The sequence below is a fragment of the Heliangelus exortis genome, chromosome 3, assembly GCF_036169615.1.
Source record: "Heliangelus exortis chromosome 3, bHelExo1.hap1, whole genome shotgun sequence".
NCBI classification, from domain to species: domain Eukaryota; kingdom Metazoa; phylum Chordata; class Aves; order Apodiformes; family Trochilidae; genus Heliangelus; species Heliangelus exortis.
The window spans coordinates 9,586,535-9,605,095 of record NC_092424.1 but is presented as its reverse complement, the minus strand read 5'-3'; the positions used below and the strand labels follow the sequence as shown (position 1 = coordinate 9,605,095).

The window sequence follows — 18,561 nt, the reverse complement described above, 5'->3', positions numbered from 1 at the left end:
TATATATTAATAATACAAATAATAGCTTATTACTGAAAGTGACTTCCTAAGCAGCCTTTCTTACTGTGCTTGGGAGTGTTACCATCCCTGATTTTTTTTCTTTTTCCAGGAAAGAGACTAATGCCTAAATATGTCAGGTGAAAAGACCTACAAATTAACCATCTTGAAAATGAAACTAAACATTTTGTAAAGAGGATTAATTGGCAGAGTAAGAGGACACTGCTTCTTAAAGGCAGAATTTAGCTCACATAGAGCAGAAGGGTTATGATGGAAGCCATTAAAAGTCTGTGAATAGTGTAATGGAGAAGTGGAAGGAAGGAACAGGAATAGGGTCATGGTTTCTCCTTGAGGGCAGTCTGTCCCCCTGGCCAGGCCAGACATGCAGTGTAACAGTTCTTTGCAATAAAGGAGCCTGTGCAACATTAGCTGATGTGCTGCTTCATAAATTTTCATTTAACAAATTTCAGCATCAAGCAACAGATGTGAAATATCTTGTGCAGTGAATTTTAAAATACTTCTGGATGGAAGATTATGTACAAAGGGTAGATCATTTCATAATTCTTAAATGATATATCAAGATTGTGTAGAGGTTGTAATAAAGTCTAACATTTTTATGTATGAGCTAGCAAATCAGAAAACTAAATTCAGAACAGTGGAATCCCTTTGAAAGTAAACTTGATCTGTGACTGTTTAAGTTGATAAATACATTACTTACTTAAATGTCCTGAAATACGTTAAAATATGAGGTGCCTTTCCACCCGGTAATAGTATCACACAAATCATAGCAAAGTGATTAAAAGCTGGGCTAAGCAAGAGCAGAATTTGACTCAGTTACCTCTGCAGTGCAATATGGTTTCTGCAACTTGGTGTATACAGGTATGAATATACAGGTAGGAGAATATGAGACCATCACTGGCAAAGCTGCAGTAACCATCCAGTGCTATGAGAGATACTGGGTTTATGAACCCTGGGGTAGCCAAGAACGTCAAAAGAAGGAATGAAGGCTTCTACCTGAGGTGGTCTTTTGTTAGACCATCTGATATAGCTGTAAGAATGATCAGAGGCTTACCTGTTTTTTTCTCTAAGATCAATCACCCTTGTGAAAGGTACTTTTAATGAAAGTTATTTTTCCCTAGAAACCTTTGCTATTATATTTATCTAAGTGTAGAGGTTTTATATTCCTATGTTGAATGTGCAGTTTTTAATACTGATTACTTGAGACATTGCATGTGACAAAGGTAAAGGAAATAAAGGAGCTTTGATAAACATAGAGCAGAGTTTAACCCAGGTGAACTTTGCAGGTTGTGTTTATATACAAAGCACAGGACCTTGATGTGCAAAGATAGTGATGATGTGGCTAGAACTGCACTATACAGTGGCATGAAGCTACATACTAAAAGGTTAAAATTGAAGTTTACAGATTTAATTTTGAGGCAATTGACAAAGCTAGAAAAGGTTTTGAGAAAACTGACAAAGCTGGATAAAGGTGGTGGTTTTTGGTTTTTTTTTCTTTTTTCTTTTTTTTTTTTTTTCTCTGTGATGTAACAGTCGTTCTTTTTGTGAAACACAAATTCCAACATCCCAATCCCAATTATTGTATTAAGACCAATGATTTAAGGCTGAATTAAAACATTATCTTTTGGAAGAAGATTTAAAGATTTGTTCTGAATCTAAGAGTGCAAATGCTGGAGAATTTATCCATGATCCTCAAAATTTTTGAAAACTTACTCTGCTAACTCCATCATCCAGTCAGTAGATCTCAGTGCATCTTTTCCTCTAAGGCTGAGAGGTGCCCAAAAGCAAAACAATTTTGATAAAACAGATTGTTACCAATTGCTTTAACCTTTTTGTTCATGTGGATAGAATTTTTAGCATAATGATTTTTTAATAGCTTAAACCTGGACTTGCAATTCCAGTTCTAAACTCTGATGTATTTGTGTACCCCAGATGTTGGTCCTGCTGTTCTACACATGCCTCGAACAGCTCACAACTTCATGCACTGCCAACTAAATGGAACACAGGAATAACTGAATATATTTGATTTCAAGCATGCTGTGCATACTCAAGCTTGACATGGCTCACTGGCTGAACTTCTGTTAATTTTGTTGCTTTCTAAACTAAATAAAAATGTTATCATATGAGTTTTTGGCCTTTTATGGGCAGAATGGAGGATCTGAAATCTGAAGCTTTCACAGCTCAGCTGACTGTCATATTTGCTTCCTGAATGAAGAAGTTGGACAGATTCACCTCCTATTTCCTAACAAAATTAATTTGAGAACTTAAATGCATTGATGGCAAACAGATTAAAATTTCTAAGGCGAATAAGCAGATCATCACTGAAAGTTCTGAGGAAGAATTATGTCAGTGAGGCAACTGAAGTAGGAAATGACCATGTGTTCTCTGTCAGTTGGGAAGAATGATGGAAAAATAGAAGAAAACCAGAAAAACTTACAAAGATGAATTGCTATGGATTTCTGAAAGCTGAAGACAGGTTTTCAGTCCTGACAGAAATTTGCAAATTGTACATTTTCCTTTAGCTTTCTTTTCTTTCCTCAGTGACTGTCTTGCCATATGCAGTCAATTAAAGAAGTTTAAAACTTGAAATCAGCACCGTAATGAACAAAATCAGGTTTGAACTTCATCAGTCATCAACATTTTAAAACTATTAGTTTCCTGTGATGCTGAGGAGGTAGCACCACCTGGCACCACCACTCTGCTTGCAACTTTTGTAGAGAACAAATGTATGATGAAAATGTATGGTTGTGCCAGTCTCAGTACTAAATACTGCAGAGAACAGAAAGTGATGGCAGAGATGGGCCTTGTATCTCTCTTATCAAAACACAGGCAGTTGTCTTGGACATCCTAGTGCTGCTTTTCTGTACTGATAAATGCTTCTGAATAACTTTCTGGAATATAATAAAATGGTCAATGATAAGGTTGTTAATGATGAATATGCAGGTAACTGAATTTTTAGTTCAGTAGACAATTTTAATGCTGAGGATGATTTTAACCCAGAAATGTTGGGAGTTTTTTCAGTGACTTTTTGGTGTACATATGGTTGATTGTTAAGAAAACAGTCTTCTACCAGCAGTAATGAAAATGCTTTTAAATGACATGGCAAATACTTCATGGATTAGGATCTGTTTTTACAAAGGTGATTCTATTGGAATATAATTATTATAAACAAAAATTAGGAGAAAAGTCCTTAGGGATGTGAGGGAGAAAATTCCTTTTTTAGAGAGCAGATGTTATTCTGCCAAAGAACCAATTAAATATTATTTTGAAAATGTATCCTCCTCATTTTCTGCAAATCACCAGCTCTTCAGCTTGTATGTGAAAACACTAGACCAAAGACTTTGAAGTCAGTGGGAATTTTTCCATTGAGTGCTATGAGCTTTGTGTCAGACACTTGTGGCTTATAACTTGTGCTAACATGCTGGACATGGGGAATGTGTTTCTCTGCTTTTCTAATCCTGAAAATGGAGAAGTAATGCTGTTTTTCTATATCACAGGATGCAGGACATCCAACAGGTTCTATCTAGATCTGTGCTGATGAGTAAATTAACAGGTTTTTTGTGATTCCTCCCAGCCTGTGCAGAATTTACTTCTGAATACCTGAACTAGTTTCGTTGGGATACATTTGACATACATTAGTATAAGAAGTTTCTTGTATGAATGCAAATCCCACACTTCTTATACATGCATTTCATGATTATTAAAAGGCAGGAGAACCCCTCATTTCAGCTTGTTTCAAGTTCATAAAATTGCAGGAAGTATTCAGGTCCTCTTTCGAGAGAACTTTCCTACCATTCTTACCATAAACCACTGAGATTTTCTTTAAGCACTTCATGGTTGATGTTTACACAATTTTTCCTCTTGAATTTAACTGAATTAAAACAATAATTTTAATTCAATCTATAATTAAATTAAAACAATCTTGCACTAATTAATACTTCATTTACAACAAGCATAACTCTTGTAATATTATCTGTCACTCAATACACTGCTACCTTGTAAAGCTACATCTAAAAAAACCTGCTGTTTTCTTTCCTAGACTAACTGGAAATCACAGTTGGTTAAGGTCAGTGTTCTTACAGAGAAACAGTAGAAAATGAAATTATCCAAATTAGTTGAAGAAGGACATCTTTTTCATGTAGAGGTACATTTTTACAACGCAGTGTTTGAGAAGTTGGCATCTGTCTGTCAAAACAAAAAGTCTAACCCAAAACAGTGAATTCTGGTTAACCATTCAGATATGTATCAGAAATACTGATATTTAGCTTTTTTGGGCTTATGTCAGATGAACAGATTTTACACTCCTAGAGGTCTGGCTGCAGACAGACTCCTGGCTTATTTACTACAGAAAACAGGGTGTAACATCAGGGCAAGTTGTAGAAAACAAGAACAAAGAGTCTGAGCTTGTTGCATCACATCCTTACAAAATGGTATTGTAACCCTCACAGGGCAGAGAGAAAACACAGGGCAATGGGATACAGAGCCATAAAGTTGGATTAGACTGTCTCTATTAAATGCAGAACTCTGGGTCACAGAGGGTAAGTGATTTGCCCAAAACCACGAAGGAAGTATGTTCCAAGGAAAAGATCTGAAAATTGGTGTTCAGATTCTCAGTCTTCCTTTACTGCAAAAATTAGTGAGCACTGCAGCCAAGCACCACCAAGTCTTTTCTCTCACTCACTGTCTTTATCACTCTCTTTCTATATTCACTATCTTTGTGTTTTATTTTTTCTACATGGCATTGCAAAACAAAAGTTTCATGAAGGCAGTAGCTGGAATATTTTTATTGATGTGCCAGTTTCTGCATTCTATTTGTAAGTTATGTATTCCGTATTCTGCACCACTATAATGATTTGGGGATGAGTGTATGGCCAAGGGCCTGTCCTAACTTGCATATTTTAAATAAGACAAGAATCTACCTGTAGGTCGTTTGCAACCTGTAGAAGCCATTTGCTGAAGCAGTATCATATAAGTTATAATTGTGAGAGAATGATTGTAAATTAGTAAGTTAGCATGTCTTAAGAAGTTACCCCCCTGGAGTTGAGATGCAGTAACTGATTACTGTATGCTTCTATTTCATGACAGTTTAACTGGTTAATTTAATGCTAATTTAAGTCACTGTGCAGAGCATGATTACCTGACCATACCTCATAATTTGTTCTTTTAAACACCTAGGTAATTTTATTTTTTTACAACGAAGTCTGAAGTCACTTAAAAGCTACCTAAAAATCAGATTTATCACAAGGCCACACACTTGACTCTTAGACATTTCAGAGAAAGAACTTGGTTCAGGCATGTGTTTTGGGGACTGCAGGCTGCTGCCAGTTTTGGACTTTGTTTCGATGCAGGTGCATAGCAGCACACCAGCCAGCCTAGCTGCTTTTTCACAGGTATTGAATACTCTGTCCTTGGAGGCAGTGTGGACTGTGTACCCTCTTTACCACCTTTTGAGTTTTCTGTGTTTGCAGAAGTAAATAGTGTTAGATGTTGACATCTTTATATTCAGTAACTAACATGATAAAATAAATGGGAAAGCAACTAAAGGTCAGGAGAATGCTCTTGAGAAGTCTTAGAAGTGTTGCTGTTCCCTACTAATGGCTCTATAGATGTACAATTTTGTCATGTTTTAGAAGGAAAGGCAAAGCATGAGCCAGAATGCTCACTTAAGATTCTTTTATCCAATGTGAGTCATCCAGATTGACACAGGCACCGTATTTTCTTGAAGATCAGTGACACATTGCCCAGCCACAGAGATCCCCTTTGGAAAAAACAGATTTTCACAATGGCACCATAAACAGACGTGCTGGTTGGGGAGGCTTTTTGGACAAGACAGGCTTCCAGAACAAAGAGAGTAGGCTGACAGTGCTCAGATCTTATGGTGAGTGCAACCAAAGTAGTGCACCAGTTGGACAGTTTAAAAACCTAGACAGAGATTGTATCTGGCTTATTTTTATGAAATAATTATGCACATTCTTTTGAATATTTAAAATTATGGTCAAAACTGAATCATTCATCAGGCATGTTGCTTTAAAAAAATAAGATATGCTGTTAGAGCCTGAAAACAGACACATCATATCTTTGTGAGAGATTCACAGACACTTGGTTTCAATCATAAACCCACAGTCTGAGATAAGCATAAACAAATTGTTCTACTTCAAGATGGAAAGCTAACTGGTTTGAAAAGCTGTCTTGAAGGTCAAGGGCTTCTGTGATAAATCTTCTACACTTTTATTTGGTTAATTTGATGGTGCTTCTTAAAGTCAATTTAAGAGTTGGTTTTATATTTTAATGTTCTCAGAGCATTCACATTTTGACAAATGTACTGCTGTACATGAGAAAAAGGATGCTATCATGAATCTGCTCTCATTAGCAATTAAATGTTCTTATTGCCATTTTCTTTCTTGTGATGATGCTTAATTCATTCTAACTTTAACAGAGATTCCTGTCAAAAAGAAATGAGAGTGAATCTCAGACAAAAAGAATTCAGCAAATTAGTTGGGCCTAGGTAGAATATTTAACATTACAAAGACAGCAGGCACCTTCCTCCCTAATAATGTTACGTTTTCATCACTATCTGAGGGATCCTTCACTGTTATAATTTGTAACTGTACTATGTGAAATTTGCTTGAATGATTCTAATAAGCACATTTGAGATACTGGAACTTAAAAGGTGGATGGGCCTAATCACTCCAAGTCTGGCTAGGTTAGTGCAGGGTTCTTTTGGTTATTACTGAGAAATCAAATTAGTCCAATAGCATGATATGCAATCTGTTTAGCAACACTGCTAGAAATGTTTATTTTAATTTTATAATTGCTTTATTCATTATGTCTGATGTGCTTTATAGTGATGCAGATGGCTGAGCTTCAAGTGCCTGACTAATGTCAATTCAGAATGAGATTTCTTATAAATAGGAAATTCCTGAAAAAAAAATATCAGAAAAGTCCCCAAATATCATCCAAATTAAATATGTTCTCTACTATCACAGGAACGGTTGCATGGACAGCTATTTCCGTAAAATACTTGGATTCTTCATCATGGCATTTTCTGATAAAGCATCAATTAAGTATAGTATATATATTGTTCTCAAAAGTGTTCTGTGTCGAGCCCATCTTCTGCTCACGGAGGATATTCTTCTCCGATTTGGCTAAGCCACACCTGTGCCATCTAACTCAAACTATATTTTGGTTAAAATCTTACTTGTTTGAGAATGAAGTTTCTAGTCTGCTAATATAAATACCTTTTCAGTCTTTTGAATTCATGGCATCTAGACAGTTTTCAACTATGTCTTGCAGTGAGACTGAGGGAGAGTTCCTGAAAGCAGCATGAATCATGCAAGAATTTGTGGTTTCTTTTACTTGGTGTTATTGAGGCTTATGGACCTTACCAAGAAATGAAAGAACATTTCCAGTGAGACTATGATTTGTGTGAAGCACAATGTAACAGGACTATATAAAAATTGCCTTATTTTCCTGAAAAAGCCTTGTATTTTTGGCATTATTCCCAGAAGGCTATACAGCACACTTTGACAGCAGTATGCCTACCTGTAAATGCACCTGTGAAGGTTTCAGAACACCAGAAATCTGTTGAGATTATTTTTGAGATACAATGTAAAATTGAGCAAGTCAGTATTAGCACCTGAAGCTGAAACAGACTGTATTTTTCTCATGGTTTTAAAAAATTTGCATATCGATTTGAACTAGGACTCTAGTTGGGGTCTACTATGAAAACAACCCATGGAACTAAGTCACCATACCTCCTAAAGTGGCAAACAACAAAAACTGCATTCTGCTCTTTCAATGACTCCAAGAAAAACAGCTCATATTATTTGTCCACTGAAAATTAATTGCTGTGAATATTTTCCTACACGCATTATTTTACCACATGCATTGTTGTTCTACATATATTTATGTATGCCCTTCATGTAATAGCTTTCTCACTTTCCAGCCTAAAAAAAATTTTTTTTTCTAAAATTCATTATAGAGAAGTTGTATAGGAGCCAGAAACTCTAGGTTTTCAATATATATAGAAGAGCGTAATTTTGAAAAATACAGTTAATTGCTTTTCTCCTGCCACAGCAAAACTTGTGACTATTGAGAGCCATTTCCTCATGGAAGAAGGACAGTGGAGAAAACAGCCTTTCAAATCTTCTTTTGGTGAAAAAAAATAGTTTGTGCAGAATCTTTGCAGTTTTCTTGTGACACTGGTCTTGGAGACATGAGTTTATACACTCGTTGTCTACTAAACCTTCTTTCAGACGTGTATTTTTGAGAGTAACCTTCCGTCATGGAGGGTGGGAAGGAAGGACTGGAAGGGTTTGCTGTCAGGCTAACACCATTGTATTTCTGCTGTGAAGTTTTCAGTACCGCAGTATTTTCATATCAATACTTTCGTATTTCGCCATGAAACAATTCACAAGAAAACTACAGCTACGAAACGGCGCTGTGCGATTCCCCCCCTTCCTCCCCCTCTTCAATCCCGCCGGTGCCGGGTGTGGAGAAGGCCGCCCCAGCACCTCAGGGCGCGACCCCGCAGCCCAGACCCATCCCACAGCCCCAGGCTGGAGCACGGCAAGGGCGGGGGCAGAGTCAGCCCCGGACATGCTGAGCCAGCACCTCCCGGGGGACGGGGAGAGGCTGGGGCGGTGCCGGGAAGGGGCGTGTGGGCTGCTGGTGTTGCTGTGGCGGGAAGCGAATGCTCCGTGGGGACTGCGGAGGGGGAGGTCGTGGGCCGTGGGTAGGTGAGGATTGTTGGTGCCCTCAGGGTCCTCAAAGGAAGCTTCGAACGCGTTGATAGTCTAAGTGCTCCAGGGGGATGGTTGCAGCCTCTGGACGCCCTGGTGTCTGCCGTGGCGAGAGCCCTTCTCACAAACCTTCCTCTCCGGGGCAGGCGCCTTCCACACCTCACTGGGGGTAGGAGCCGACTCGGAGATTTTCAGCTCCCAAATGAGTGTTTTGAGAACATGAACTCGGATGAGGCACACGAAAAACACAACAGCTCTGTTGGCTTCTGTGTTAACAGTTGGGGCCTGGTAAGTTTGGTGCTGGGTATCCTCCTAGCTGTTATGTTTGAGGGTACAGACATTGCACCCTTCCACTGAGTGATGGCTGAGCTAGCAGTGCTCTGGTGCTTTGCAGATTTCGGCTGCTGATGACATTTCTTTCCCGCCTTCTTGTGTTGCTTACTTTCTTGTTTTCTGTATGAGTTCTGCCGTGGCAGTTAACAGGCACCCAGTAATCTGGGTAAATGGACAAAGGCAAATGCAGACAGAGAGTGTGCCAGGGACTGCTACCAGCTGATTTCACAGCATCACGCAGCCAAGACAGAAGATGTGAAATAATATATGGCCCATTAACTGGCATAACAAGGCCAGTGTTGTGCCTGAAGCTGCACTGCAGCACAGCACCATTGATGTTTGCCACAGCGTAGTGTAAAGCCAGGAATCCCATTTCATCTGTGGATTTTATGCTTCTCTTATTTTCCAAAGAATACCGAGTTTGGTTTTCATTTTAACTGTAAGCATTTTGGATACAGTCAAAGACTCTAAACAAAGTTCTTTTGTATACTGAGCTGCTGCTGATGTGCTCTATGGCCTTGGTGTTACGCTCAGTCTCTTTATAGTTCAGTTCTGCATTTCCACTCTTCATAGGCTGTCATAACTCTTAATTAATGCCTGTACGTTGTTTGGTGCCCTTGAACAAGTAGAAATAAGAAGTTACAAATACACAGGCAAATAATAGTAGTTCAGGCCTGCTGAACTGGTTTCAAACTGTGGTAGAAAAATGAATTGCCAAAGTGAGAAGCTGCAATGAGGAAGGATCCCTAAAAGCATTATGTTTTTTTCTTCCCTACAGTTAAAGCATTCCATTATTTTACTTCCTGAGTTTGAAGAATTATTATTTTTTCATCCCAGCTCTTTTCAGAAAGCATTTAAGGAGTTGTTATTCCAATAGCAAGATGATAACAGGAGAAGAAAAATTCTCTCTGAAATCATAATTCTCAGGATGGTCTGGGTGATGATTTCTGTGTGGGCTATAAAAATAAGAATAGTTTCCAAGATTAATTCTTCCATTAATTGCTGCTATTTTATGGCAGGGCATTTTCCAGCCTGTCTTTGGGATTGTGATTTATATTTAGCATTTATGCTGCAATGCAGCCACAATAATAATCTGCAGTATTCTTAATTTCTAAGTCAGTCATTGTGTCTGCAGACTCAGTGACTGTCACAATCTTAGTATTTTAGGTGTGAATTCATATTACCTAGTTCACATGGTTGGTTCATTGAGTTAAAAACAGAAGCACAAAAGAATCACAGAATCTGCCAAATTTAAAGGGACCCATTAGGATTGTCAAGTCCAACTCACGTCCCTGGGTAGGGCAATCCAAGAACCACATGTGCTGAGAGCACCTAAGAAAGATTGGAGCTGATTTTGAATTAATTTTGACAGATTTATAATCTACTTTCAAAGTTTCCCAAAAGTAAAGACAAACTGCTCTTGGAGGGGTGAGTGATTTGTTGAAAATCAAATGTTCATCTCTCATTAGGATAAACTTTTATTTATAGAAATGGAAATGGAGGGGACGTACAGGCTCAGATGTTTATTTATATATGTAGCATTTTTTGCTCATAAATTATTTTGAACTTCAAAATACCCAAGTTCAATTACAGTGCAGTTAGTTACTGTGGATACTTGGTTTGCAAATTCATAGCTTTATGCCTAAATTTCTGCCAAGGACCGTGTTGGTAAACAACATGTCTTCTATTAGACAGATGCAGGAAGTGGCATAAGGTCATAATCATGCACACAGATCTGGCAGAGAGAGTCTGAGCAAGTATAGAATCACACAATGCCAGTTTGAAAGGGGTCTCAAGGACCATCTCGTCCAGTCTTTCTTGGCAAAAGCATGGTCTAGACAAGATTACCCTGTCCAGATCAATCTTAAATATGTTCAGTGCTGGACATTTGTTTTTGAAGATTAAGAATGGTCCCACAGTGATGTCAGCACCCTGGGGTAGATAGTATCTGGGCCCATTGATGTGTAGGGGTCAGGCCCCTCTAATAGCTTGCATAGCAACTCTTTCTTCACTAAAAGTGGGTCTGTGTTTGCATTGACCTGGATTTTTGTTCCCAAGGCCTGAGGCCAGAATGTTTTTGGGTTTTTCTTATTTTTATTTTATTTTTCTTGGAAGCATGATAGGCAAAAGCTTACCAATTACTTAAAACCACCAAGATTACAGGGATTAATAGATCGTAAGTCTTTGTACAGAAAATGAAAATTCTAGTTTTGCTTTACCTATGAACAAAGACACAATAAATAGTATCTGTGATCTTGATGTGCTGAGAATTGGAATCAGCATGACCTTTTCTCCAAGGACCCCATTTTCAGGAGACATCTTCTGGATTGCCACCATCTTTGAATGCTGAATCTTGAGCAGTTAACTTTTCTGTCTACTGTTTTATTTTCTTATTTCTCCTTATTTTCTATGTAATGAACATGAAATGTAATTTCTATGCTTCTGACAAGCCTGTAGTTCCTCAGGTCTTCTGTTTTCCCCTTCCTTGTTGGTGAGAACAAGGTCTATCGGGACACCTCTCCTTGTTGGTTCCTCTATTACTTGGAAAAGGAAATTGTAATCTACATGCTCTAGGAACCTTCTGGATTGTTTGATCTTTGCAGAGTTGTACCTCCAACAGGTATTAGTGGCTGGAGTTCTCGTGTACCGTGGATTCTGAATGTGAAGCTGCTCCTATCTGTCTATAGGGTGCCTTGTCTATACTGTCCTCCTGGTTGGGCAGTCTATAGCAGACCCCCAACTGTAACATTACCTGTGTCTGTCTTCCCTTTCATCTTAATCCATAAGCTCTCTGTTGTCTCCTCATCCATCTGCAGGGAGAGGTCCATGCACTCCAGCTGGTCTGTGGCATAGAGGACAGCAGCCCCACCTGATCTCCCCTGTCTGTCCTTCCTAAAGAGTTTACAATCCTCCATGCTTCAGCTCCTATCATAGGAGCCATTCCGTCAGGTGTCAGTGATGCCAGTAACTGCAGACGAGCACATATCTCTAACTCTTGTTCATTTCCCATGCTGTTTGCATTTGTATAGAGTCTTTTTAGCTGGGCTTCCTGTGAAGTTGACCAACTAGCCAGATGGGCTGTGATTTTATTATGCTTCCCTCCAGGCGTTCCCCTGCTGACCACCACTTTTGCAGGCTCAGAGCATCTATTACGGTTGGGATGTCCCCTCCTCTTTCTTTTACTTACCAGCTTCCACTCACCCACTTCGGTGGCTGTCCTGCTTTCCATATGTGCTGGTTAGGGAGCATTTGGCTGACGGGGCACAAGTTGGGCATGCTCAGCAGTGAGCTCACAGATCACGCTGTCCAGCTCGTTTTCTGCCTCGCTAATACTACGCAGTCTCCTGCAGCTCAGATATATGCTCCAGGAGGTCGTTCACCTGCTCACACCTTCTGCAGGCAGGTTTCCCCCTACCTCAGGTACAAGAGAATGGTCCGGGGAGCTACCATAGCGTGTGGTCAGCACAGCAGCGTCGCACCTTAGGCGCTCCGTTGGGGTGGAAACGCTGACCTCCCAAGGTGGGGAGCGCAGATCCCCCGGCAGAACTACATCTCCAGCCTCCCTCCTAGTAACCGCTATTCCGACTCCTCCTTGCCCTCCCTGCGCGAACTGCAGCGCACGCTGCCCTAACCACGCCCTTCCTGACGCGCCTCGCCCTGTTTACCCGTCTTGGTCGCTGCCGCTCCCAAGAGACACTTTTCTGGGAGCTGGGATGGAGCCCCAGAAAGCTCCACAGTACTCTGACGAGCTGCCGGATCCCGGCGCTGCCGGTGCTTGTGACCGGCTTCAGAAAGCTCAGAAAAAGCCCCTTCTTTTTGCTGATTTTTTACCTCGATGAGGATGTGCCTGCAGCGGCGCTCCTCGCCCCTGCGAGTCACCACTGGTAACGCTTACAGCGCGTTTGAAACTGCCGCCCTCAGAGCTTCGCCTGCACCGCCTGCACAGCTCTCTTGTGAGCTTCCTCACCCCGGCGATGTTCAGGCTTCTTCCTGGCTCCCGAAAGCTCAGAGAAAGCCCCTTTTCACCCATTTTCTAGCCCGATGAGGACGTGCCTGCACCGGGAGCTCTTCGCCTCTGCGAGACACCACTGGTAGCGGTTACAGCTCGTTTGAAACTGCCGCCATCAGAGCTTCGCCCGCTCCGCCTCCACAGCTGTGGTGAGCTGCCTCACCCCGGCGCTGTCCGGCCTTGTGCCCGGCTACAGAAAGCTGTAACCTCCACTTCTGGATCAATAGTAGGAATGGAGAATCACTTAGACACTGATGATACAGTTATATGGGAGATCTCTCTGTTGTTGGGACGGTTAGATTTCCTTCTATCTCTGCTCTAGAGGTGTCCAACATAGATCTGTGTAAATGAAGAGGAATCATATGGTGTTCTGGAGCTTTGTGTTGCTAGAACAATCCAAGTAGCTTTCATCTGAAGAAGTCCTTTTGCACTGAAGTCCACTTGAATTTTGAGTAATATCTGGCATGCTTTGCTTTTCTGCAAGATTTCTGCAGGCAAAAAGTAGCGGAGGTGCTTTCTTTTCACGTGGGCTGCTTCAGTCTTCATATCCGTAGCACACTGAGGTCATTAACCTGCCTGTAAACTGTATCTGTGAATGACTGTAACATACATAAAATCCTAGCGCTTTCTGTATTTTTTCATTTGTAAAATCCAGTTCAAAGAAACGGATTACTTCATTGTCAGGGAGACTGTGGGTTTACAGGTGGAATAGCAAAAAATTAATTCCTCTCCAAATTTCCAACCAGCACATGAATTTGAGATTCAACAAGGCCAATCTCCTCTGAGGGATGTATTTCAGTGGCAGCACTAGCAGTTAGCACAATAGAGTGTTTGTACTTCGAATTCAAAGTTCAGTGGTTGAAAGAGCTTTCACCAGTCTGAACTTCCTTGCAGAATCTCACCTATAACTCCAAGACCATGGTTTACGCTCCTCTACCATTACTGCTTGCATTGGTGCAGACACATTGTGTGCAGCGTTCTTCTGTGGGTAGGCTGGGGTGATGATAGGCATTGCATGATACTCATCTGATCGCTGTCTTCAGGTTGGTTTTGGCCATTCCTATTTTGAAAATAAACCAACAGGAAGAACTTTTACACAAGAGTAGATGCCAAATCATTTGGATACAGTTGATAGGTTCTTGTTAGTTTCATTGCCTAGGAAGTCCCACCAAGAAGTCCCAGCATGTTGCAATAAACACCACTTGGCTTTATACTCAGTTTAACTACATGGAGAGTGTCTCAATTACTCTTCATTTGGCACTACATGTAATATTTAATCAGTAATTCTGCAGCCATTTAAGCTCTGTGTACATCTTATACCCAGGCTTCTTAGATGTGCATCATCACCAAGATCAATATATCAGAAACAGTTTGCGTAGACTCTTGAAAACACAAGATTAGTCTCTGTGCCATCAAACTCAAATATGACAACTGATACATATACATCTTCAACTGCTCTTAGATGTTTTACTTTCTTCTGATCTTTCAGTTTTTCAAAGAATGACTGAAAACAGATCTTTCCATATGTCTTGGAGCAACACAGACAGCTTCTATGTCAGTGCCTTTGGTGTGTACTCCAAGCGTGTAATAACCAAATGAAAATATTTTGCCAACAGCATTTGCTGCTGCTGAAGGGGGAAGATTCTTGCTCTCACCAAGTTCTGAAATGCATTATTTGACCAAGTTATTCTGTTTACCAAGAACAGTCAGCCTGTAATTGAGTTCTTCCACATCTTCAACCACCCCAAACGGCTTCATTGCTTCAATGAGCTTCTGAGTATGAGAACAATCTATATGCTCAGAAGGAGCTAAGCTAATTGGAGAAGTAAGTCCATAGTATCTTTGAGGCTGGTTCTGCTGCCCTGGAAGTACCATGTCTCCTTCATGGTGCATGCAACCTGGCAGATTTGCCAGATTTTTATAAATATGGCTTTTTTAATATGGCAGTTACGTAAAATTTTGCTTATATTTTGACAAAAATGTCCTTGCTTCTGTCTCCTCCTGTGCCAGCATTAATGCAGCTCTCCTCAAGCCTGGTCAGATTTCCTGTGCATTGCTGTTGTTGCCCAGTGTCGTGGGAGTACTGTGGTTCAAACAGATCAGCTTTTGATACCAAGTCTGAGTGTTCTCTGTGTGGTTTCTCAATTAATGTGTTTCCTCTGGTAAAAAGTTTCTGCAGTTATTTAATTTTGTCAGTTAGTACTCAGTAACATATGTGCCAATAAGCAATGAGTGAAAAAGTCATTCTACACCATTTGTTACTGTTGTGTTCCTGTATCATGCACGGGTCCTGGGGCTTTCACTGACTCCACTGCTTTGGGAAGTCTTGTGGATGGATTTTGCATGAAAATCACATCTGTTCAATAAAAAATAAGATTAATTAAACTTACCTGGTTTACAGTAGTCTCAATGCAGGGTGTTGAGACATCCTAAGACACAGCTAGTTATTACTAGTATAGGAATACTCCAGTGAAAGGATGGCCCATTCATGGGATGTGGGTTGTAGGGTGGGAAGTAGATAAGAAATGGCAGCAGCAACCTCTGAGCCACCCTTTTGAGATTAGTGAGAAAGCACAGCTGAAAAGAGAAGTTCCCTGTGAGTGCCTGTATAAGCAGGCCTTCCATGCTGGCTTAGTGGTCCAGGTGAACTAAAACCCAGAGAACAGAAATCACTCTCTTAACCCCCTTCAGCCCCCTCAAGGGAGGATAAAAGGGGAATGAAGAAGAGAACCTTAAAAAGGTTGCAAGTTAAAGCTAGTACAGGTTTACTGAAACAGAGAAGGGATTTGTAACATATGGGAGGAGGAACAAATACCCAAATAAATATATAAATCCAATCTCAATGATCACTGGTTTAAGTGCCCAAGGGTCCCTTTCAGCAGAACCAACTTGGCAAAAGGGTCCAGGGCTCTTCCAAGCACTCGATGGATTTGGATTCTGCACCTAGTGAGCTGATGGCAAAACAGGAGCTTCTCTCTAACATGTCTGAGTGTAAGAAACAGAAGAGAAGAAGGAGCAGGAAGAGGGAGACTTGTCTGTTCTCCTTACAAAGTAATGCTGAAAATGGGAGGGAATACTGACTCTGTTCTGGTCCCTGGATCTCTCAGGATCCTAAGCACTTTCTCCCTAGATCCTTTTATTGTTACAATAAGTTTTGCTTGGCGTCTCTCAAACCATAACAGGCCTCTTTCTCAAACAGGAAAGAGATTTATTTCTCTGTCTTCAAAGGTAGTTTGTACAAAGCTAGGTGAAAATCTTAAAATTTACACTCATAAAGCAGCAGACATCTCTAAGTGCTTATTGAGTCATTTCTACAATATGAGAGTTGAGAGTGCCATCTCCATGTGTAGGTGCTGACTGGTGAGAAGGTGTCAGTGGATGGACCCCAGACAGACCCCTGTGCAAACTGAGGTGTATGATATGTGTAGCCTCAGTTGTCCCTCAAAAAGAGATGTCCTTGACTAATAAGAGGCAGTTTTTGTGAACTGGTGATCATGTCTTGGAGTCAGAGACCTTGAGATCCAGAGACAAGTGAAGTTCAGCCTCATGGGGCTGATTGCAGCCCTGCATTTACCTGCAAGAGCCTTGCCCAAGAAAATGGGCTTCTGGTGCAGCTTCCCTGAGGAACTGATGTTACTGAGTTCTGTGAGAAAAGTTTAACTCTGTCTGGAAAGACTGGCCACATAGGCCAGGTCATGATTCAGTGTTTAAAAAAATGTTTTGTGTTTTCACTAGGATGAGCTCAATAAGGAAAAAAAAAAAAAAAAGGGAAGTATTTGGTAGTTGAAATTCTTGTTAGATGATCTGCCTCTTATTTTATAATTTCATACAGCTGCTTTATATTTGAGAAGAATGCCTAAGAGCAGCACAGCATGTGAAATACTTTAGAAACAGATTTTAATTATAACTTAAGAAGGAATTCTTGGAACAAATGACTCTGTCACAACATAAAAAAGGAGAAATATTTGTGTATTTGTTGGTGAAAAAAAATGTTTGTTTACTTTCTTCTCATATGGTCTTCATCACAACGAAACTTTTTGTTTGTTTAAAATTCGTATTGTTTCATGAATGGACCCCATAGAGTGAAATGTCTCAGTTTTAGGAATTAACTTTATAGTTTTAGCTCTTTATATTAATAGAAATCTAACAAAGGTTAAATTTTCATAAGCCATCAAATCAGATGAGATAAAAGTCCTACATGAAAGGAATATGTGCTTAAATAATCATAGTCAGAATATTGAATTTTAAAGGACTTAATTCAGAGAGGAAAAATACATTTTGGCCTGTAGTTTTTTTGCAGTATGCTGGGGTAAAACCAGAATGAACATAAAGAGGAGGGTCAGTGTCAAAATGCAAACTGTAAGGAGAAGTGCAACAGTAGGTTTTAATAATCTTGTGCCTTGTGGATCATACTTCTGATTCAGTTTTCCACTTGCTTTACTTTTGTCATGGTATTGAGTGAGCTTCAAGGTATAAACTTAGGATGTAGCAAACATTAGTATGTTCTTTTCTGCCACTCCTGAGTTTTGTCAGGTGTAATAGAAATGCCAGCTGCTCCTCGTTGCTTGGTGAAATCACTGTGTGACTGGTTTGCTTGTCTTAGGTATATGGGAAGATTTGCTTTGAACAAAATGAAAAAAGCTCAAAGTAAGGGTTATAAAAACTGGCTAAGAATTTTCTGAGAGTGAATCTACAGATGAGAAAAAAATAGCATGAAGAGTGTTGTGAATTAAAAGAGCATTTTGTAAATCAGTATTTAGATTTGTAAAGCCAGCACAGCCATTTCAGTCATCTTGCTTGCTTGGAATACATAACACCATTGAAATTTTCTCAAGATTGCAGCAAATGTGAGGACTTTGGAATGTAGAGATCATGTCTGCTCTTAAAGTTTCTGTAATCATGAATCTGGGTTATGAAAAGAGTTGAAATGACTTAAAAATTGTAAGATAAAACGAAATTAAAGTATATTAGTATCGATCAGCTTCCTAGGGTGTATCACTGGTATTTGTTTTCCTCATGTGCATTTATAAGAGAAGATAACACAACTTTTCCTGTAGAGAAGTGTTGGGTAGGCAAAACTGTCATTTTCACAAGAAAGAATATATGGTTATGGCAGTCACTATGTTAAGGGCAATATATCATGTGAATGCTGGGAAAACACATTTTTGATAAATGCAAAGTTTTAGTACCTTCCAAGCTACCTCAGAAAGGAAGAAGAAAAAAAAAAAAAGAGTGAAAGAAAATTGTGTGCTATTTTTAAAAGAGTTTGCTCAGCTTTTTAATGGTATCACTGTCTTTTAAAAAAAAAAAAGTTTTTATTTTAGTATTTGATGTGGACTTGAGGTCTTCGTGGTGGAGAGCTTGGGTTAAGAAGTAAGCAACCCAAAGTTTGCAGATGTTTAGTGGCAAGGATTTGTTTTGTCTGAAATGTACAAAATTTCAACCACATGGTGCTTGATCACC

General features: G+C 39.8%; 1 protein-coding gene and 1 pseudogene across 2 annotated transcripts in view; one reads left to right on the top strand and one right to left on the bottom strand.

Annotated features, from left to right (window-relative positions):
• Nucleotides 1–18,561, top strand: part of SMYD3 (SET and MYND domain containing 3) — a 349,611-nt gene that overhangs the window by 239,634 nt on the left and 91,416 nt on the right. The gene's annotated exons all lie outside the window — the stretch shown is intronic.
• On the bottom strand, nt 13,818–14,973 carry LOC139795468 (poly(A) polymerase gamma pseudogene; annotated as a pseudogene).